The 20,519-nt window shown below is 40.6% G+C and overlaps 1 protein-coding gene across 2 annotated transcripts in view; it reads left to right on the top strand.

Annotated features, from left to right (window-relative positions):
• Window positions 1-550: 550 nt before the first annotated feature.
• LOC1280209 (zwei Ig domain protein zig-8) overlaps window positions 551-20,519 on the top strand; it is a 54,961-nt gene continuing 34,992 nt past the window's right edge. Inside the window, exons 1-2 of one of the 2 annotated variants that reach the window (XM_061659497.1) lie at window positions 551-833; window positions 2,206-2,541. The gene's annotated coding sequence lies outside the window, so the exon portion shown is untranslated. The remainder of the gene's footprint in view (window positions 834-2,205; window positions 2,542-20,519) is intronic. The other variant, XM_061659496.1, reaches the window with a different exon arrangement.

A 20,519-nucleotide genomic window follows, 5' to 3' on the forward strand; every position in this document is an offset into this window, starting at 1 on the left:
ATACACATGTTCAATTCATGATTTGGTGATATTATTTTGAATTTTTAAGCAACATGACTGAACCGTGTCTTTTAATTGTCAAAATTAGTTCTTAATATTCAATTTCATTACATTTGTTTCTTAAATTGCTCAAAAGTTGCTTATTAAAATAGACGCTTCTACTTATTTTCGATCGAACAACTTTTCCCACAACGTACGTAATACTCAATCAAACTCATCGAAACGCATCAGCTGATAATGGATTGGGACATGACAGAGAGACAAGAACAGGAACAAGTTCTACTCACACAAAAATAACAAAACAAAAAATCAAAGCAAAACACCCTAACCTCGAAACGTAAACGTATATTGTCCGTTTTGATAGTTTTTGAATGAACCGTTCGGTTGTGTTGGTGTGACAATGAAAACTCTCTCCCCAAGATGGCTCAGTGAGTGCCTCGAAAGCTTCTTCGTTCGGTTAGGGGAAGTCACTCAGCTCAGCTTGAATCAACGAAGTCAACTCCATGGGCGAAAGAAACGAAACAGCAACTCAGTAGCTCGGTGACTAGTGTTGAAGGTAGTTGACAGGAATCAGCTATCCGTGCGTACGTGCTAGCGTGTAGTAGCGGTGGTAGAGGTGATAAGAAAACGACTATTCTCGTTCCGTCGAAAACCGCATCGAAGAGAGATACACAATCAGTACTTAATTCTTCATCAGTCGGCGGAAAGATCATTTCAATCGTTGCTGGTGGATGGTGCAGCCTTCGTCGCTTGAATATTGGATTATTATTCCTTTGCCGGTGCGCTGGTGACCATCGTAGGCAGACGTGTTATAACGGCTCTAAGGTAGAAATGTACGAGTGTGTTGAGGAAAGAGGCTCTCCAATACATTCGTTTTGCCAGCAGTGTGTCATAATGTCGTACGGGTTCTTCTTTGGTTGCTGTTGAAGGGGACGGAGTGATGCAATATGAAACAGTCGTCGTGCTTTTTATTTTTAAGTGGCTCTCAACTATCGCATGAAGAAGGATGTTTGATACATGAAGAAAGTCAAGACGCAAGATGAAATTAAAAGGAAAAGTCTTGAAAAAAAAGAATAAAGTACCCTTAACAGAAACATTCGACAGAGATGCTGTTGGATGGCAATAGTGTTCGTTCACACCTGTACAATGGCATGCCGAATGGGCGCACGGTAAAGCCTTAGTTGGTGAAACATACATTACTTACACACAAGTGGCACCTTTCTGCCATCGGGATGACGAAGGCACTAATCGTTAATTGCTCGGAATGAAGTGCAGTGCATCAGGCCGTGTGTGTTTAGCGCAAAAGGTTGTTGCGCTTGGCATGTTTGGTAAAGCGATTTGAAATTCTTCACGACTCACCCATGATGATAATGTAGATGGTGATGATGATGATGAAGATGATGATGTACGCAACGCAGTGGAATAAAACGCATGCAGATCTGTACTTACGTCGAACCGGATATGTGTGTTAGTGTGATCGTTTAGGGATGCCATTGGAATGTGGATTGTGTGAGACCACTTTAATGGGATAAGAAAGCAATTTTCCGACCCGTTCCGTTGTACTGCAGTGTTTGGTTTTCGAGGTTGTGGTGGTTGCGTGACGCATACGGTGCTGAGATGCCTTGTGAATGGGGGCAAGTCCGATCTGGTGTGATTTCTTTTGTCCGAGTGCTGTACGTTGAAGCTTTCGTAAAACGTGATCCGTACATGGGGGAAAGCAAATGTGTGAAGTATAGAGTGTAGATGTATGTGTCGTTTTATTTCAGAAAAGTGTACCGTTTGAGCTATCTGCTGAACAGATGCGATCCGACGCATAAAACCCGCATCTTCGGATACCTAGAGTTTAATGAAAAAAAATCCCGTTTCCGATTATATGGTTTAAGCAGCTGAAACGCGGTCCAGAAACGAAAAAAGATATGAGATTTCAAAAAACGAAGCGATAAATAAATAAACAAGTGTTCCCCGGAAATCTTTTCCAACGCGGGTTAAGACCAATCGTGTGTTGAATATCGGTTTTCAGCTTATCGATGAATAATGAAGAATACTGATTGTGTGTTTGTGTGACAGTATATGTACACCGGGCAATGTTTGCATGAGCCGCCGTCGCGCAAGAGCATGGTTAGGGAGGCGTAAAATTGTACCAACACTCTCTTCCCCATGCCTTGATTGTATGCGCAAACCAATTCTTTCCCTTTCATTTTTCAGTGTTTTTCGCTACGTGGGGGTTTGGGCGAGATTGTGGTTTTGTGTTTCTCGTTGGTGTTAAACCTTGGAGCTTTGGATGTATCAGTGTGTGGTGGTGTTTCACCGACAGTATCTGTTACGGTAATTGACAATTTGTGTTGCGGTCAGCAGAAGCAGAGCCTGTGAATTGCGATCGCAAAACCACGCAAAGGAACAAGCGTGAACAGCATGCGGTTTTGGTAAAATAACGTCAATTGCGTTGCGTTTTATTGGATACATTTTTAGGAAATGAATTTTTGATAAAGCGGCCGAAACAAACACTGCCAAATTTAGAAAAAAAGGAAGTATTTTCTACAGGTACGTAGATGGAGCAAAGTCTATAGAGTAAGGTTTACCATGAATCGTATGTTTGTTTTTTTCTTCAATTCCTTTTTTTTATTGGATTCTTTTTTATTTTGTTTATAATAAAAAAAATGTAAAATTATTCTATGCATTGTTATCAGTTGTTTTGCTTTTTTTAAATAAAATTCAAGCTGTACTTTCATTCAATACATGAAATAATACTGCTCCAAACAACCAAATAATCCAATACATACATCAGTGCGTGTTGATGCAACCTTTTCAAGTGAATAATTGTGTCAATAGGTTGAACAGATTGAAAACAAACCAGGGCTTTTGCATCTCTTTGTATGCTGTGTTTATTTTAATTGATAGTATCAATTATACAGAATACGAATGAGTGTGGCTTTCATTTTCCAGAGCATGCGTTTTGTTCTGATTATAATAATAATTTTCATGTGTGAAAAAAATATCAAACGTAAAAAGAGGCTCACACCAGCAAAGGAGGTATTGTTGCTTCAACCAACCTGCTTAAATTTTTTCATATTTCCTGCTTTCCATAACAACCCACACAAAGTGCAGAACCTGCCCTAGTGGCAGTTTATGCACGAAATTATTTTTCCCCTGCCACCGCTACAGACGGAGCGTTAAAACCGTATTTTCACCTCCGGTTTTCCGGTGATCTTTTGGGAGTCTGCTTTTCCGGCTCACGGCTTTGCAGGTTAACCTCGGCCGGGTTGCGCACGGTTTCATAAATATTTATGAAAATGCTCATACCTGTTCGCGGTAGTGCTGTGGTGCAAGGTGCAGAGTGAAACCTTAAAACAGCATAAAAATGGTGAAATCGTCAAGCATCTCGTGGGATAGCAGCTTGGAACGGTAAAGTTATGAGCAGCTTAATTTTTGGTTATTTTTTGGGTGAGAAAGCGGTAAAGTTTGAACACCAGCGTACGTGTAGGGCTTAGTTGATGAGTTTTAGAGGCACTCAATGGGTTATTTTTAATAAACAAAAATGCGTATACAGTTAAATTAAAAATTTACGGGCCGAAATTGGAACGGAAATGTGGCAGTGCTTGAGAAGTTTAGGTTTTTTACTGAAAGATTTGGATATTTTGCTGCAAAATAACCTTAACTAAACCGAATGGGAAACGTTCGGATATCGATTTCTAACATGTAAGTGCTCGAGTATTGTATTATTTGAAATAAAATATGGTATTGATTAACTTGTAAAATAAGCTTTATTTCCCATTCTAAAATGATCCTTTGAAAGATCATCCACCAACCACGCATTCGAAGGTTTGACTGGCACAAAATATGTTGAATTTATAATACTTTTTTATCCAGTTTTCCTTACATGATGTAAGTAAGTATGTATTAACGAATATTTGAGAAAATAAATGCGTTGCTTGCATCTAAATTTGATTGATAAGGATCGATTCAACATCCGGGTCGAATGTGAACTAAGCAGAGGTGTTACATAATTTTTTTTTTTCGATGATGAAATGAACCAGGTCTGATGTGCGTCTGCTTGTGTTAGCCAGACGTGTGGGTGTGTTGGCATTAAACAAGACAAAAAAACCCCTTCATATTGCAATGAGATTGTTCGCTCGAGGAGCGAATGTAAGTAAAATGTCGGGGGAATTGTTTGTGACTTTGATTTTGAAAGCAACCAGGCGTCTCCATTAAACGAGCTTTTTACACAAACGACTGGGCGGCTCCATTAGCACGGTACCATTTACTCTCGTATACCGGTTTGGGACATAAAAAAGTAGGAATAATTAGAAGAGTTTTGTATAATTTTAAAAAAATTTTACAATCATATTCTACACATTCAACACTTCATAAAATTACTACATTCTAAGCCGTTCTAAGAAGAGAAAAGGTGAGGTCCACCTTCACAAACATTGTTTCTATGGAAAACCCCGTTTTGTCCGTATTCGTAGAAAATACTTACAAGCAAACAGCATTTTCTCGCCAGCTACAGCGTTTGGGCATATCAATATGGGTCACCATAGTACGGATTGCTCACTCAAAGCCATATTATTATTTCCCCGAATCGATGTTATTCGGCTCTAGAGCCCGAAACCTTTCGGACTCTAAATTTTCTCGTCCCGGAACAGGCCGGAAGTGGAAAAGGAAAGTGATAATTCCATGAAATAACAAAATGAAATTTTCCAATACTATCGCGTTATAAGGACCAAGGAGTGGCTGAAAGCTTAAAGGGTGTGTTTTGCTCACATCGCTCTTTCTCTTCCCTTTCGTTCATTTGCCCTGATGCTGGACAACTTTTATACTGTCCGGACATGGCTTCATCCACTGGGTTCCATTTCTGGCAGAATAAAGAAACAGCAAAACTCAACAAACCATGAATAATGTGTAGGTAGTTGAAATATCAATCGGTGGCTAAGCGTACTACGGCAGCCGCATCCTGTTATCGGACACCGTGGCACACCTTTTTCAGCACGCTCTCAAGGTCGTCTTAATGCGCGTCCAAAAATTGAGTTATGCAGAAAAGCGTCACATTTCGTGCCTTGACCAAATTGCAAAAGATTGCAATGAGAATGAAAGACCAAAACGGAAACAAAAAGGCTGCAAAGAAATGCTGTAAGCCTGCTGATGAATGAAGCGAGTGTTCGTGCCTTTCCAATACGTTTCCGAGACCGGACGCATAAACTGTTGTCGTTACGTTTTGACAGGTCTATTCGTCGCACCAACGGTACACATAGCATATTTTCGACCTCTCTGTTGATGAATGACATTCCGAACAGGCTCGAAACGATACCGGGCAACACGTTGTGCGAATGAGATAAGCGGTTTCGACTGGTGTTCACCAAATTTTGTGCTGTTTTTTGGTTTGGGATCGTTTCTTTCCATTTTTAGAGCTACAAAAATGTGTCACTAACGAACGGCGACCGGATCGGCAGCTGTATCGAGCTAGCTAGGTATGCAGATATGAGGAATGGAAAAAACCGACACCAGCTAAAGGTTCACGTAAAACGAGTCGTAGGACATCTATGAAAGAGAGGCTTTTTATCCAAAACGTTGAGCGCTGGTGTTGAGTGAATACTCGAGATTCGACCACTAACGTTTGTGTCAGTGAGCATGTAGGCTTACGGTTAACAGAGGAGTAGAGGAGAAAATACAGCAAACGGACGCTCTGTGAAAATCGATAAAAATGATTTCCTTGTTTTGGGTCCACTTTTTGGGAGCATGTTTCGCCAACGTGTCGACAAGGGTTTGCCGCTTGTGACGAGGTCTGGTTGTAGCTAGAGAATGTACAATCACATCCTGCATAAAATGTTGAGATCTGGGAGGGGATTTTGTCCTTGTTGTTACTCAAGGCAGGGAAATTGATTTTGGGGAGTCGGTGTTCTTGAATGCACACATTTCCCACTAACGGGGATGCATGATTTTGAATGTTTCCACTCTTTTGTTTGCTGTTTTTTTTTATTCTTAAAAGCCTTTGCTCGTATTGGTGTTTTAAAAAAGCTGGTAAAGACTTTACTCAATTAAAACAGACAAGGGGTTTAAAACATTTAGAGTATTTAGTCTCGTCAAAACGTTTTATGGTAATAATTATTTCTTTTGAATAATCGATAAGCTCTTGAGTCGCAAAATCATAAGCCAAATAAATGAAAAGAACAGAAAGGATCACTGCTAATTGTTATCAGTCTCAACCATCAACGAACGATCATCACCCCATTATCCGTAACAAGTTCGTTCGCTTCTATTGGCCAGTTAATTATTTATTAGAGCTGTTCATTAATCAGATTGCTTAACTAATTGTTATGCAGATTTATGGCTTCTTCTAAGCCTTGAACCGAGCCATAATGCACTTGCCTGTGACAAAGCGAAAGAAACTGAGATGAATGGGGTTGTTATGTCTCAAGCCAACGCTTTATCCGATAGGTCCAAAGTATTCATTAATTAAGGCGATAAGAGATTCGGATCAGTAAGAAGGATTAGCACCTGTTACCGCAGCTGGGATTGAATTAATGATTGGATGATAATTTTCTAAAGAAGCAAATATAATTAAGGAGTTAAAAGGGCTGTTTAAATTATTAAATTATAACCTGTGCTGTTTTACTCTATTTGCCTTGCTGAATAAATAAATGTTCAGATGAAAAAAAAACCTTTTACAAGTTTGACCAACAAAATTAAATTTTCCACATCCAACGCTTTCTCATTTAATAAAACCATAATCTTGTTAAACTGTAGTAAACTACCGCCTATTTACAAAGAAACTTAAAAGAAAGCGAACAAAAGGTTGGTTCGTGGGCGAAAACCCCGTTCAGCTTGTTTGTTTGTTTAGTTTGCCTAAGTGGTCATAATTGCAAAAACAAATTTCCAGAGCTCAACGAAAAGCGAACCATGCAACAAATTCATCGCATGGGAAAAGTTCGGTGAATAAAAGCACAGTCGAAAACGCAAATGAATTCTGCAGCGTTTTTATGTTTCGTTCCGATGGCAATTGAGCGTTGGGCAGTTTTTCGGTAGTAGTGTTCGTTTTTCTGGTTATTATGCCTTTCTCTGTGTTTGTGCCTTAACCTCCAAAACTGCGCATTTTTAGTAGTGCCTGAAGTTTAACTTGAGCGATCAACTTTTAGTGTCGGGAGTTTATGTTTGTTTGTTTTCAAAACGATTTTGAGTAAAGCGCATGGTTCAACTATTTACGTATTGCAGTGGAATTAATTAGGCAAGCAGAAACAAGTGAACAATTAACTTCCCCTGTGGTAAGTGTACGAGCAATGGAAGAAACTTTTTGTGCTTCGTGTGTTTTACAACGCCATAAATTATTCATAGTATGGTTTGATAAATTTCAGCATGAAGCTGATTGTACGACTAATAACCAAACTGAAATAACGAACCTTGCATAGCGAATGATTGTAAAGCTAAAAAAACTCCTGTAAAATATTGCAGTCGCTTAGTATTATCTACATCACCAAAAAAGCACGAAACTTTATAAATCATGACCATTGTTCTTAATCGTACCAGCTGCGGCGCATTATAACTTTTTCACTATCTAAGTATTGTTGAAGCTCATATCTGAAATTGCTTCCACTTTGCGCCACTGGGCATCAGCAATTTAGTTTGGTTCCAAGCGACGGCAAATTGACCAACCACAAATTTCCACAGACTTGCCCGACATTGGCGCTATAGAACAAAATACATGCCGTGAGTTGCAGCCTTTTCATAGAGCATTTTAAGTGCTTTAAAACGAGTGAGGCTGCAACTGCAGCAATCGCTTTAAAGAGGTCGCTCGATATTGTACGCTTGTTATTTAAGGGCTATACAGGCTCACAAACACATGACGAGCAAAATTAGTTTGGTACGGCCCAGACAAAACGGCAATGAAAGAGTTTTTGGTAGTGGTGGTGGTGGCATTATGCTCTGTAAATTGGAACAACATGCAGCTCAACGCAAAGCAGGAGAGTGGAGTGTAGAAACAATCGGAACCACTTTCTGCGTGGAGGCAGCAAGTTTTGTTGGCACTGAAAATGCTTTATGTAGTTATATAACAAAAGGCCGAAACGAGTAAAAACTGCATCCATAATAATGCTCATTGCATAATAAATGGCGAAAATAAAACATGGTTGTGTAATTTAGATTGATTTGTAGCGCAGAACGTTGTAAGTGGAATTTTTGGAACGATTTACAAACCATTAACATTATTAATCTAAATACTGGCCTAACTAATATGAAATTCATGGTTAATCGCGCGTTATTAATAAGCGTTCTTTTCTTATCGTGAATGATGCTCTCGACTTGGCAGTACCTTAAGCATAAATCACTTCAGACCTGTGAAAAACATATCCAATTACTCCTTTAAGCTCCAATCTACTCTAGACTCTATCTTTAAAATGAGTGCAATGGCCTCCAACAAAATATTTTTTTAAACTGTTTTTTTTAATCAATTTAATAGAAAAAACAAGAGAAGAATCACGCGTAAAGCAAAATGGACGAGAAGAATTTCATCATTGCTCATCCTCCATTGTCTGCTGCGTTCAGATGAGTTTGCTTTAGGATGAAATTTCTTCTCGACCGGTAAAAGCGGGACAGCAATGAGAGAAATGGATAAGATAAAACGAATGACAAGAAACAAAAAAAATGTTTTTGTTGTCTAGCATACTGTTGCTTGCCTTTCTGCACCCACTCTTGCAACCATTAGCATTTCAATTTCAGTGTTGTCTGCTGATGGGAAAACCATTCTCAACACATCGTCTGAGAACAACAAGAAGTAGAAATGCAATTTCAGAATGCGGCCTTGGATTGAAGTTTGGTGTACGAAAAAGGCTGCTACAATAGAAATGGTAACCAAACTTTGAGAGCAAAAGAATGAAATATGAAACACTTGACGAATGTTTTGTAAGTTTGTAAATTATGCTCTGTTACACGATGAGATGCTCAGTGGAACGCGGACCAGACAGGAAGGACACTATGAGTCAGTGTGGGAATGGTGGGAAAAAGTATCGAGAAAGTTAATTTACTCATCGTGGGCGTTCATAATATTGGGTTTAAGACACAACCAAGGCTTCCCAGTAGCAGTGATTGCTGAAACAAAGCACGCAGTAATGAATGGAAAAGTTTTCCCGGTAGTTCTTTGTTGCCAAGACTGACTGTCTGTGCAAAATAATGGATAATGGATTATGAGTAGTAGCAGAAAATGGATATCATCGAACATGGTAATCCAAGTTTCTTTGTGGTTAGGCCAATTATTAATTAGTTTTGGATACAAAAAATGGTTAAAGTTATTTATGTTTTTAAACTGAAATCCTTGTTGTCATCTCTAGAAAAACTATATTATCTCAATAGGAATCTGTAGCCATTTTTTTATTCTTATCTGTTAACAATCGAGAAACGCATACAACTCACTAGGGTAAACGTACCTATAGTGGTGCTAGTACCAATAGTGGTGGTATTGCACTAAAATGCGTCTCGTACGATAAATTAACAGTAGTTAAGTTATTTATGATAGTGTGAAATGTTCTCTAGCCTTTTACAAAGGATTCAAAAATGAAATGGGGCCATTCCGTTTCTTAGTGACCGAAAAGTCCATTATTTTGTGAAAGGTATCAACATTTTTCCAAAATCCTTAGGATTTCATAACGATACTAATATTTTTGTTAACGTTCTAAATGTTCACATAACAATGCAATTATTATTTGTTTAACATAATTGTTATCAAATGATATTGTTTTATTCAAATTCATTGGCTCTTGACCATATTTACGTATTTTTGAGTGTTTTTTACTTAGTGCCATTATAGGTACACAAAACTGGCATGTTCCTATAGTGGTCTTAGTTCTAAAATCAATAAAAACAGGTAATTTTAGATTTTTTTCGACGACATTTTTGACTTGTTGTACTGTTTTCATTAAAATAAGTAACAAAAATGAATTTTCTGTAAGTAATTTACCAAACAAAGGCCAAAATTCGCTTATTTGGCTGAGTGAAAAATCGACTTCAAATCAAGCAAACTATTCTGGGTATGAGTTGACGACAGGTGTTATTCAGTACTTTAGTCAATATTTTCATCAACCAAATTAATACATTTTTTACAATGAAATGACGAAAGAAATCATTATTATGGCAGTAATCCTTGATATTCACACGAAAACAGCTTCAAAACTAAGTTATATTGATATTATACACTGTTTTGAGGCATCCTTGTTAACCACCACTATAGGAACACAATACGACGACTATAGGAACCATACCTCCATTATAGGTACAACGAAGCAATCACAAAAATATGTATTTTTTCGTTAATTTTAGGGTTTTTCCTGGTAAAAATGGTTGTGATTGCGAAGATACAACATATTCCAACTGTTATGTGTTAAAATAATCAGAAATCGTCTTTCCTGAAACTTTGAATCCATTAAAATACATCTATACCACCACAAATTGCACCACTATTGGTACATTTACCCTACCCACCTATTGACCCGATGCAATTCCACAGAGAAGGTCAATCTGCTGCACGATTCGTTCTTTAATCTCATCGCAACTACCGCAACGCGTAAATTCAGCAAACAAAGCGCAAGGCAACCAGAGGAACGAGGATCTACTTTTGCTTTAAGAAATTCAAACACCAAACACGCTTGCATGCCATCTTTTTGAATCATCTTCTTTCGGGTTCGGGTGAACTCGTTCTCATGAAATGTGTTGCTACAACCCACTCTCATGCTCTCAGTGGTTCGTAAAATGCAATGTTTTATAATATAATGCGCCGGTGCGTGTGAGTGCGAAGTTTCCAGTGCTGTTGTACAGAAGCTTTTGCTAGAAACTTTGCAGGCTTTCACTGATGTTGCTGCTAGCATAAGCTGAATACTAGAAATGTGGGTTGAAACTTAAAACCGTTAACTACCACATAAAGCCCGCGGGTTGATGTACAATTTGCTAAACGTTAAACTATGTCATGTTGCTTCACTGCTTCGCTCTTGTTCTGCGGTTGTTGCGGTGAACACAATTCTCTGTTGTTTACGATCGGATTCTTTGAGGAAAGTCGAGAGTATGGCACAGTATTTCGAAATTGTTGGTCGTAAAAATTATTAATTAAAAGCCTAAACAAAACATAATAAATCAACAAATTACCAAAGCTTCCTTTTTCTTAGAACGTATATGTAACATCCTTAGTGTGACGGAAGAATACACCTCTGGTATGCAGGTTCTACCACAAAAACCGCACAAAAACGGACCTACCTTTAAAGTTTCTCTTAATGAACCTCCACGAAGGAAGGAAGGATTTCCGTGCGATTTGGTAACCTTCCATTGGGGTAAGAATAGCAAAAAAGAGGTACTGTTAAATACTTGCAAGCGCATTGTCTCGGGGGACGTGTGCCGACCGTTGCCGGTTCAAAGACAAGGAAACGATTAAAAGTTTTCCCAAGAAATTATTCCAACCCTGCACGCTTGACTCAGTTTCATTCTTTGTTCTAGAGTCGGATCTCGTCTCTTCTCTCGCCGCTCTGGGCCATCGGGAAGGGGGTTCCACTCAATGGAAATAGAAGAACAAAAGCACTTCGTTCCTCAGAAGTTTTCAATTGACGTTGGGTGGTGCTGCGGAATGGAATGTTTTATCTGAGATAAATTAAAGCTAATGTATGCCTGTCTGCTCAGTTAACTGAGTATTTCCCCTTTTCATATGCATTTTTTGTCTGACTGAAGAGCTTTAGAGAATGCTTTTGTGTGCTTGTTTTATTTTCAATGCGAAAGTTTGCCATCCATTTGACTAACTTTTTCACATCGTTCGCACATCAGCTCCGGCGCGAGACTGTGATGAGTCAGTGTTGTTTTTTGTGTTTGCTACCCATCTTCTAAATCGACTCTTGAGAGGGTAACTCGGAAAATGATAGTCGTGTGGCATGTAAAAGCTTGACGTAGCGATACAGCAAGAGCGATACCAGCCAGAGTGGGATGGAAAGCTTCAACATGTTGCGGCTCTTTTTGTTAGGCCCGTTTGATGTTGCTTTCGACCACAACCAGCCATTGCTTCGGTTACATCAATGGAGTGCTGACAGGAATGGCAAAAAGCTGTTCAGCAAACAAACACACACACACGAACGCACGAACGCAAAGAAGGGAAAGCAAAACAAAACAATCTCACCAAAAACCTCATCCAACGACACCCGCAGGAAACATAATATTTGAATGTTGGTGGTGGCATGTGAGTGTGTGTGGGTAAGAGAAAAATTTGCATGCCACACACTTCGGTGTACATAAACCATGAGCACAAGCGGTTTCGGTGCAGGGGTCACTAGCGCTTGTTGTGTCTCGCGCGAGAAAAGAAGGTGTCAAATTTACGATACCGATCTGCCCCAACAAGTCCTCACGTGCGTCTTATGACTCAGGGGCAAAATTGTGGTCTTTTCCAGTTATTTCTCACAGTTTCGTTTTGGCAAACGCTTCGCACGAGCAATGGACTGGGACCATAAAGCATCCGGCAGCTTTCGCACAGTGCGTACATTTCGCATTTAGCTCGAGAACAGGATTAGCCCGCAGGTAGTAACAAAATTCTACGCACGACCCCGAATAATGAACCACGAGCCGGTGTGAGTCGCTAGTGAGCACTTGGTTTCCGTTTTGTGCCGACAGGCAAGGATTACGGCAAGGACACGCAAAAGCCATTGAGACGGCAACCAAAAACCAGCTGGCGTGTGGAATGTCTCATAAAATGCTGTTATGAAACGCGTCGTTGCTTTTGTTTCCTACTTTTCTCCAGGTGAGAGCCATTTTTCCCAAGGTGGTTTTGCAGTTTACCGACCGCTCTTTGGGGAAAATGTGATGGCTTTTGCTCAATGGAGGATGTACAATAGAAAGAGCCATACGATGCGTTCCATGGATGTGGCTTATTGCTTGTACCGAAGCGGAATGACATTTTTTTGAAGCGAAAAGATGAATCGTTGGAGAAATTCGGAGATAAGGCCCTTGTGTAGGATTGCGCCCCACACTAGATAGTTAAAACTCGCGACTCGAGGTTTCCAAGGGAGTAAAAATCAGCACAGTTAGCATATTCACCGGAGAGCGCTAACAAGAGTCAAGCAAGAGCTACCCGCCAAGGACTCTATGCAAGATTTGCTAGCAAGGTGATATGAAGATGTAGATATTAATTCTAGCCCCAAAATCTGTGCTGTTAACTGAATTCTGAATGTATTTCTTGGGGTACTCATTACAAATTGCTGTGTTCCGTTAGCGATGTTTACATTTTTGGGTTTGTACGCTGGCTTAATTTCCCCTCTTTCCGTGGACATACAAATGTTTCCTAATTATTAGTCAAGACACCACCCTTTGACCCCATAACTTACATAACTAACTACGTAGATGGCGCTATTGTGAAAAGGGGAGTAGTTGTGTCATTGCCTCGACATGGCGCTGCTATTGATTTTATGGCTTGACTATGGTGTAAATCAAATTGCCTATAGTTTGGCGCATTTCCATCCTAAACAGCCCTTGTTATGACTAAGACATTAGTTTCGTTTAAAAAAATGTGCCATGCTTTGAGAACATTTGAATCCATGTTTAAAATACTTTGAATAATGCAGTTTAGACAAAAATACTTTCTTTCATCATTTGAAAGGAAAAAAGAATTATGTAAAATCTACGCTGAGCATTAGAGTGTTAAGCCAACGTTTAAGCTCTATCGACACATCAACGACTTTAGAAACTAATCCTGTTCCTTAAGAAATGCTGTAAGATTTGCTACTTCGGAAAACAAGTAAAAGGCAATCGATATAGTACCTGCAAAATCCTAATTACCTGCAAAATCCTGTTAGCTTCAAATCAGAGTAAGGTTCTCAGAAGGACCTTTTGACCGTGTGGAAGCGCAAAAAAGGTTTCCATAGCACTTTGTACTGTCAAGAGTGTTTGATTCCAGTGATCCAGACTTTGTCATATGTATTGCATCAGATTGGTGCCATATGTAAAGTTGGAAATGGTGTCCACTTGGACAAAATTTGTTAGTTGTCTCCTCTGTGCTAGAGAATATCCATCGCTTTCCGGGAAAAAACCACCAGAAGCTTCAATATTTGTTTTAATAAAATGCAATGGATAATGTCCTTTTCTTGTGTGAGTAGCTTATGCCCTGTACCAAACACTGAACCACGTGCATAATTCATGTACCAACAGGTTGAAACAAGAGTTCAAATGTATGAATATATGTTCAAGACGTGTTCAGGTCATCTCCATCCAAGTAACAGGTTGGATTCGGTTTGTATTGGGTCCGCGTCATCCAACATTGTTTTTTGGACAACAATTAGGGTCACCAGTATTGACATAAATCAGCTTACAGGTTACCTGCAAAAACGCGGCAACCCATATTGATCTCGAGACACATTTTTCATGCCTCAAGGCTTTGTTCCGGTGCAATAGAACACGGTGAGCTTCAAACACGATCACGACGGTCAAGAAGACTTTACTACTTGCCACTAGCGTAATGAATACAAACACGAGCTCGCCCCAGCGAAGAAGAACTAGGACGCCATTAAATCACGTCTTACCATGAAGGAAAGGCTTCCGAAGTCGAAACACGCCACCAACTATACTAACTTCCTAAAACTGTGTGCCTTCATTCTTATCCGGATGCAGTTTAGTTGTTGCAGGGCTGTTTTTTGTTTCATTGTTGTAGTGTTTTTATTGCACTTCATTGCAACGTTCGACTGATAAAACGTACGAGGTGGTAATGATTGACCTGAGCTGCAATAATTCTCCCTGTGTGTGTGATTCGTATGCTGTTGCTGCCCCCCGAGGCTGATAAATAGCCGTACATTATTTATTCGATATCACGTGGAAAGAAGACGCTTCGGGACGACAGTGGGTGCAAGGATCAGTGGTCTAGTTTCGACTCCAGTTTACCACGTGTAGTATGTTCCGGCTTTGTGACTACTGATTGCGCAGGATACTGCATTCGGAATTTCTGGTGTATGAAATAAAACTGTAAACTAAATGTGTGTCTTACTCTGTTTTTATATTCTCGTTTTTTATTCACTTGTTTTCTTCGCTATCTCTATGGCTTATCTGTCAAAAAAACACGCGGCCTCTCTCCAGTGATAAGTCCGCGCTCTTGTTCGTGAGTTTGCACCGCCCACCTCAAATCCATATAACGCGTATGCGCATACCGCGCTCTGACTGCTGTGTTGTTATCACACAGTCTGCTGTGTGATAACCCTAGCGTTAACATCCCGGCTACCTTGAAATAACAATGTTATTTTAATACTACTCATTTATAAGGAGTAATGCTATCCTGACGACTGGGCGAGTAATTGTTTTTCCATCTGGCGTTTTTAATGAAACAACTCGCACTATATTGTCCTTGCCTGGGTGAAGCGCTACTATCTTTGCAAGTGGCCATTGGCCCGGTGGAACATGATCTTCCTTTAGAATTACGACTCGTCCTATCTCTATCTTAACTGGTGGTTTACATACCTTTGTAGCTCTGGCTTGAAGTTGCTGGAGGTACTCTGGGTACCATCTTGCCCAAATTGATTGCATTAGCTTTTGCGTATGCCCCCAGTGTGTTAAGCGATTGTCCGGAATGTGCTTGACGTCTACCTCGGGCACCATTTGAAAGTTAGATCCAGTGATGAAATGGCCCGGAGTTAATACGTCGAGATCATCAGGTGAATTGGGGATAGGAGTGAGTGGTCGCGAATTGAGGCACATTTCCACACGTGCACATAGCGTCAAGAAGTCATCGTAAAGCAGTGTTGACGATCCTAACTCCTTAAGTAGATGTTGCTTTGCTGATTTTACCGCGGCTTCCCAAAGCCCACCAAAATGAGGAGCTCGCGGTGGAATGAACTTCCATGTTATCTCGTTCACAGCACACCAGTTGAAAATAATCTCTCGCGATTTGGGATCGGTTTTCAATTGTACATAGAGTTGATGGAGAAGATTTGCTGCACCCTTAAATGCTGTGCCGTTGTCTGAATGTAGCTCCTTGACCCTTCCACGACGTGAGATGAATCTCTGTAGCGCGGCAATAAAGGCTTGGGTAGTTAAATCACTAACTACTTCGATATGTACTGCTCGCGTCGCAAAACAGACAAAGATTGATAAGTATACCTTCCGTGGTATTGTCTTCCGTGTTCCAAATTTTACATAAAAGGGTCCACAGTAGTCCACTCCTGAAATTGAAAACGGAGGCGCTGGAACCACTCTGCTGCTGGGTAGGTCGGCAATGGTCTGAGTAATAAATGTTGGATGTTTCTTAAAGCATGTAACGCATCGATGATACACCGATCGAATCAAATTTCTTGCACCTATGATCCAGAACCGTTGTCTTAACGAGGCGAGCATTTGTTGTGGGCCCGCATGTAGTTGCCTTTTGTGACAGGCTTCAACCAGCATAACCGTCAATCGATGTTTCGCTGACAACACGATTGGGTTTTTTGTGCACAATGGAAGGTTTGCTAAATTAAGTCGTCCGCCGACCCGAATTAATCCATCTTTTCCTAATACTGGGTTAACCCACCTCAACTGCGATGATCGTGAGATAAAGCTTCCATTCGTCAAAGCATGTAGTTCGTCTGGGAACATTTGTTGTTGATGTAATAAACATAAGTTTACTTCTGCGAGATGTAATTCCGCTGTCGATAACCATTTGGGATTAGTATCTTCAGGAAATTCTACACAGACCTTCGCTCCTTTACGATGTTTCGTTTTAACTAGCAACCGGCAACAGTATGCAAAAACGCGTCGAAGCTTAGTATATGATGAATATTTGGCAAATAATTCATCAGAGAATGTTGCTGCAACGGCTGCTAATGCCAACATGGTTGTATTACGACGTTCTTCTAGTATGTCGGCATTCTCGCAAGGAGTGAAATGACCTGCTGGCCATTGATCTTCTGGTAAAGAAAGCCATGATGGTCCAAACCACCATCTCTCTGCGTCTAATAGATCCGTTGGATCTAAACCTCGGGAGATATAATCTGCTGGATTATCAATCCCCGCTATATGTTTCCATTGGTTAATGTTCGTAGCGTCTAATATTTGTGTAGTACGATTTGCTACGAATGTCTTCCATCGACATGGTGATGCGTTTAACCAATGCAAAACTGTGGTAGAATCGCTCCAAAATATAATCTTCGTAGGATTGAATCTTAATGCAGTCGATATTTTGTCATAAAGTTGCACACTCAATAATGCAGCACACAATTCAAGCTTGGCAATGGAATGATGAGTTTTAACAGGAGCCAATTTAGACTTTGCCACTAGTAGATGAATTGAAACCCCTGACTCTGAAGGAGCACGTATGTAGCAACAGGAACCGTAAGCCTTTTCGGAGGCATCGCCAAATATATGAAATTCGCATTTGTCTAAACCTGCATTCCCAAAAACGTAGCGTGGAATGTTTAAATTCTCCACAATATGAATCGTTTGTTGAAAGGCCTTCCAAGCATGTTGCAGTTTTGTTGGAAGATTAACATCCCAATCAATAGGTTTACCAGTAATTGGGTCGATAGATGTCCAAGCCTGTTGCATTAGTAATTTTGCCTTACACACAACAGGTCCAACCAGCCCCAGAGGGTCAAATATTTTAGCAACAGCTGATAGAAGTGTGCGTTTGGTAATAGTTGGAGGCAATGCGACATTCTTGAAATTGTAGCTGAAATTATCGCTTCCAGGGAACCATACAAGTCCCAGAGTAGTGATAGCAGGATCAGTTCCTAGATTGTGACAACGTGGGGTTGCTAAATCTTCATCTGCGATATCGTCTAGGACGCGTTTCGAGTTCGATGCCCACTTTCTTAGAACAAACCCATACTGCTGTAATAAGTTGGATACGTTTTTCTGCAACGTAGCAGCAGACTCCTCATTATTAGCACCAGATAGAAAGTCGTCGACATAGAAATTGTTCGTGATGGCGTGTGCTTCGATTGGGTATTTATCAGCTGCATTGAGGGCAATTTGCTTTAAAGCTCGGGTTGCTAGAAATGGAGCAGAAGCTGTTCCATAAGTAACAGTCTTTAATTGGTAGCTTCTAAGCTCTTCTGCAGCACTTGGACGCCATACAATTCTCTGTAATGGCTGATCATCAACATGTACCATAACCTGTCGATACATTTTTTCGACATCTGCACTAATAGCGATTCGATGAGTCCGGAAATGAACAATCAGCGAGAAAAGATCTACTTGAACAGTTGGACCAACTTGAAGCGCATCATTTAAGGAGTACCCTGATGTAGTTTTACACGACGCGTCAAAAACTACTCTTACTTTCGTCGTTGAACTGGACTCCTTCAACACTGGATGATGCGGTAAGTAACAATGGACCATACTATCATCTACAGGCTCTGCAAGTAATTCCATGTGTCCCAACTCTTCGTATTGCTTTAGGAACATTCGATATTGCTCGTATACCTCAGGATTCTTCTGTAGTCTACGTTCGGTGTTGAAGAATCTTCTTTGTGCTATACTTTTGGACTCCCCTAGACTGATTCTTGATGTTTTTACTTTCGGCAATCTGACAACTAATCTTCCTTCGTTGTTGCGAGAAGTAGTTTCGGAGAAGAATGTCTCGCATGGATCTTCGTCTGAAGCCGAGGATGAGGATGGTAAAGCATCTATCTCCCAGAATCGCCGGATGGTCGATTCTAACGTGTCCTGACGCACAACTGCATTTGTTGACACGTGACGATTCTGGCTTGTTGCTGAAGTCGATCCAGCAACTGTCCATCCAAACTTAGTATTCACAAATACTGGCTTATCAGACCCAACACCGATTCGTTCGTTCATGTGAATGGCCCAGAATGCTTCTCCACCGATAAGTAGATCAATCTGGCCTGGCTTGTAAAAGAATGGATCGGCTAGTACTAATCCTTCAATCTTCCATTCATTTGTATTCACCTCCATAGTGGGAAGCTGTGCGGTAGGTGAATCTAAAATGAGAAAATTTAGCTTTGTGCTGAATTGCTGCGTCTTGGATGCCACGATCACATCTACTGCTTCATGAATATGATTTTCTCGTTGGCCAATACCTAAAATAGATACGCTAGCAGAACATTTGCGATTAGTTAAACGATTTGCAAGAGCCGTCGAGATGAAATTGGACATCGAACCAGAGTCCAACAATGCTCTTGCATCAAACATTCTTCCATTATCATCTATCACCTGTACCAACGCGGTTTGTAGTAAAACAATAGTATTTCCCGATGCGGCAGTATTTGCAACCACAACGTTATCTGGAGATGGATTTTGCACAATCGGATCGACATGTAAGAGTGTGTGGTGGCGCTGATGACACTTGTGGCATTTAAATTTCGAATTACATCGCAGGGCTATATGTCCAACTCGAAAACAATTCCGACACAGCTTATTCGATGTGATAACCTCCTCACGTTGAGCTACTTGCATTCCTTTAAACATTTCACATTGATGTAAGTAGTGTTGTTGTGCACATGCATAACAGCGGAGGATAGCGGGTGGCACGGTGCTAACACACACAATACCCTTATGCTGCTTCACGCCGGCTACCTTTCCCACACTCGATCTTGATACTTCATAGGTCGATTGAACTGTTGCACTAAGGATTCTCAGCCGTCTTTGTAAAAACTCTTGCAACTTGGTATACAAATCTTCCTGATCCTTACTAGTATACTCTTCCCAAGCCAATAAGGTTCTACCATCCAACTTATAGAACAACAGATTGCACAGCGGTGTATCCCATTGTCCTATGGGCTCTTTCAACGCACTCATTCCTTGGGTCAGCCTAGTAAATTCATCGAAAACCCGGCGTAACTCTTCAGTCGACTCGCCCTTCATCGGCAGAATGGCATGCAGGGCCTTAAAATATTCACGCTTTAGTGCCCGTTTGTTATCATACCTATCTAATAGCGCTTGCCATGTTATGCTGTAATTGTCGGCTGTAAGCTGCACATGCTGGAAACGTTTTGACACTTCACCCTTTAGCACTGATAACAAGTACTGCAGCTTCATTACGGAAGGCATGTCCTCTGCCTCATCGATCATGGACACAAATCGATCCTTAAAACTGAGCCAATCCGTCGTGTTACCATCGAAAGTAGGCAGATCCAGCTTAGGTAGACGTAAATTAGCCAGATTTGTGCCTTTCCCCGTATCCGTGACATCCAGATCAGAGACTGCCATGGTTTTACGTGACGTTAAAAAACCCTTAGCTGAACAATACCTGTCATAAAACGCGTTCCGTGCGTCGAACAATTCGTTCAGCAGCTTATCATCTTCCTCGTACGATTCCAGCTTCAACTGAGCCGCTTCATACGCCTTCCAAACTGCTTCCAAATTGGATAACCTCTCTGCCAGTTGATTCGCCTTCTCCTCGTTGAACCCGTTAATAAACTCTTCTGTTGCTCGCATCTGGGCTCGGGATCGCAGCGTCACAATCGTCGCTTGGGTTTTCTTCGTTTCTGTAGCCATCTCACCAACCAGCAAATATTCAGCAGACTTTTTTTTTTTCTACAATACAGAGTGTATTAGAAGCATGTGTTTCACTTCACTTACGCAACGCGTGATTGAGG

This window comes from Anopheles gambiae, chromosome 3 (assembly GCF_943734735.2).
Source record: "Anopheles gambiae chromosome 3, idAnoGambNW_F1_1, whole genome shotgun sequence".
NCBI lineage: Eukaryota > Metazoa > Arthropoda > Insecta > Diptera > Culicidae > Anopheles > Anopheles gambiae.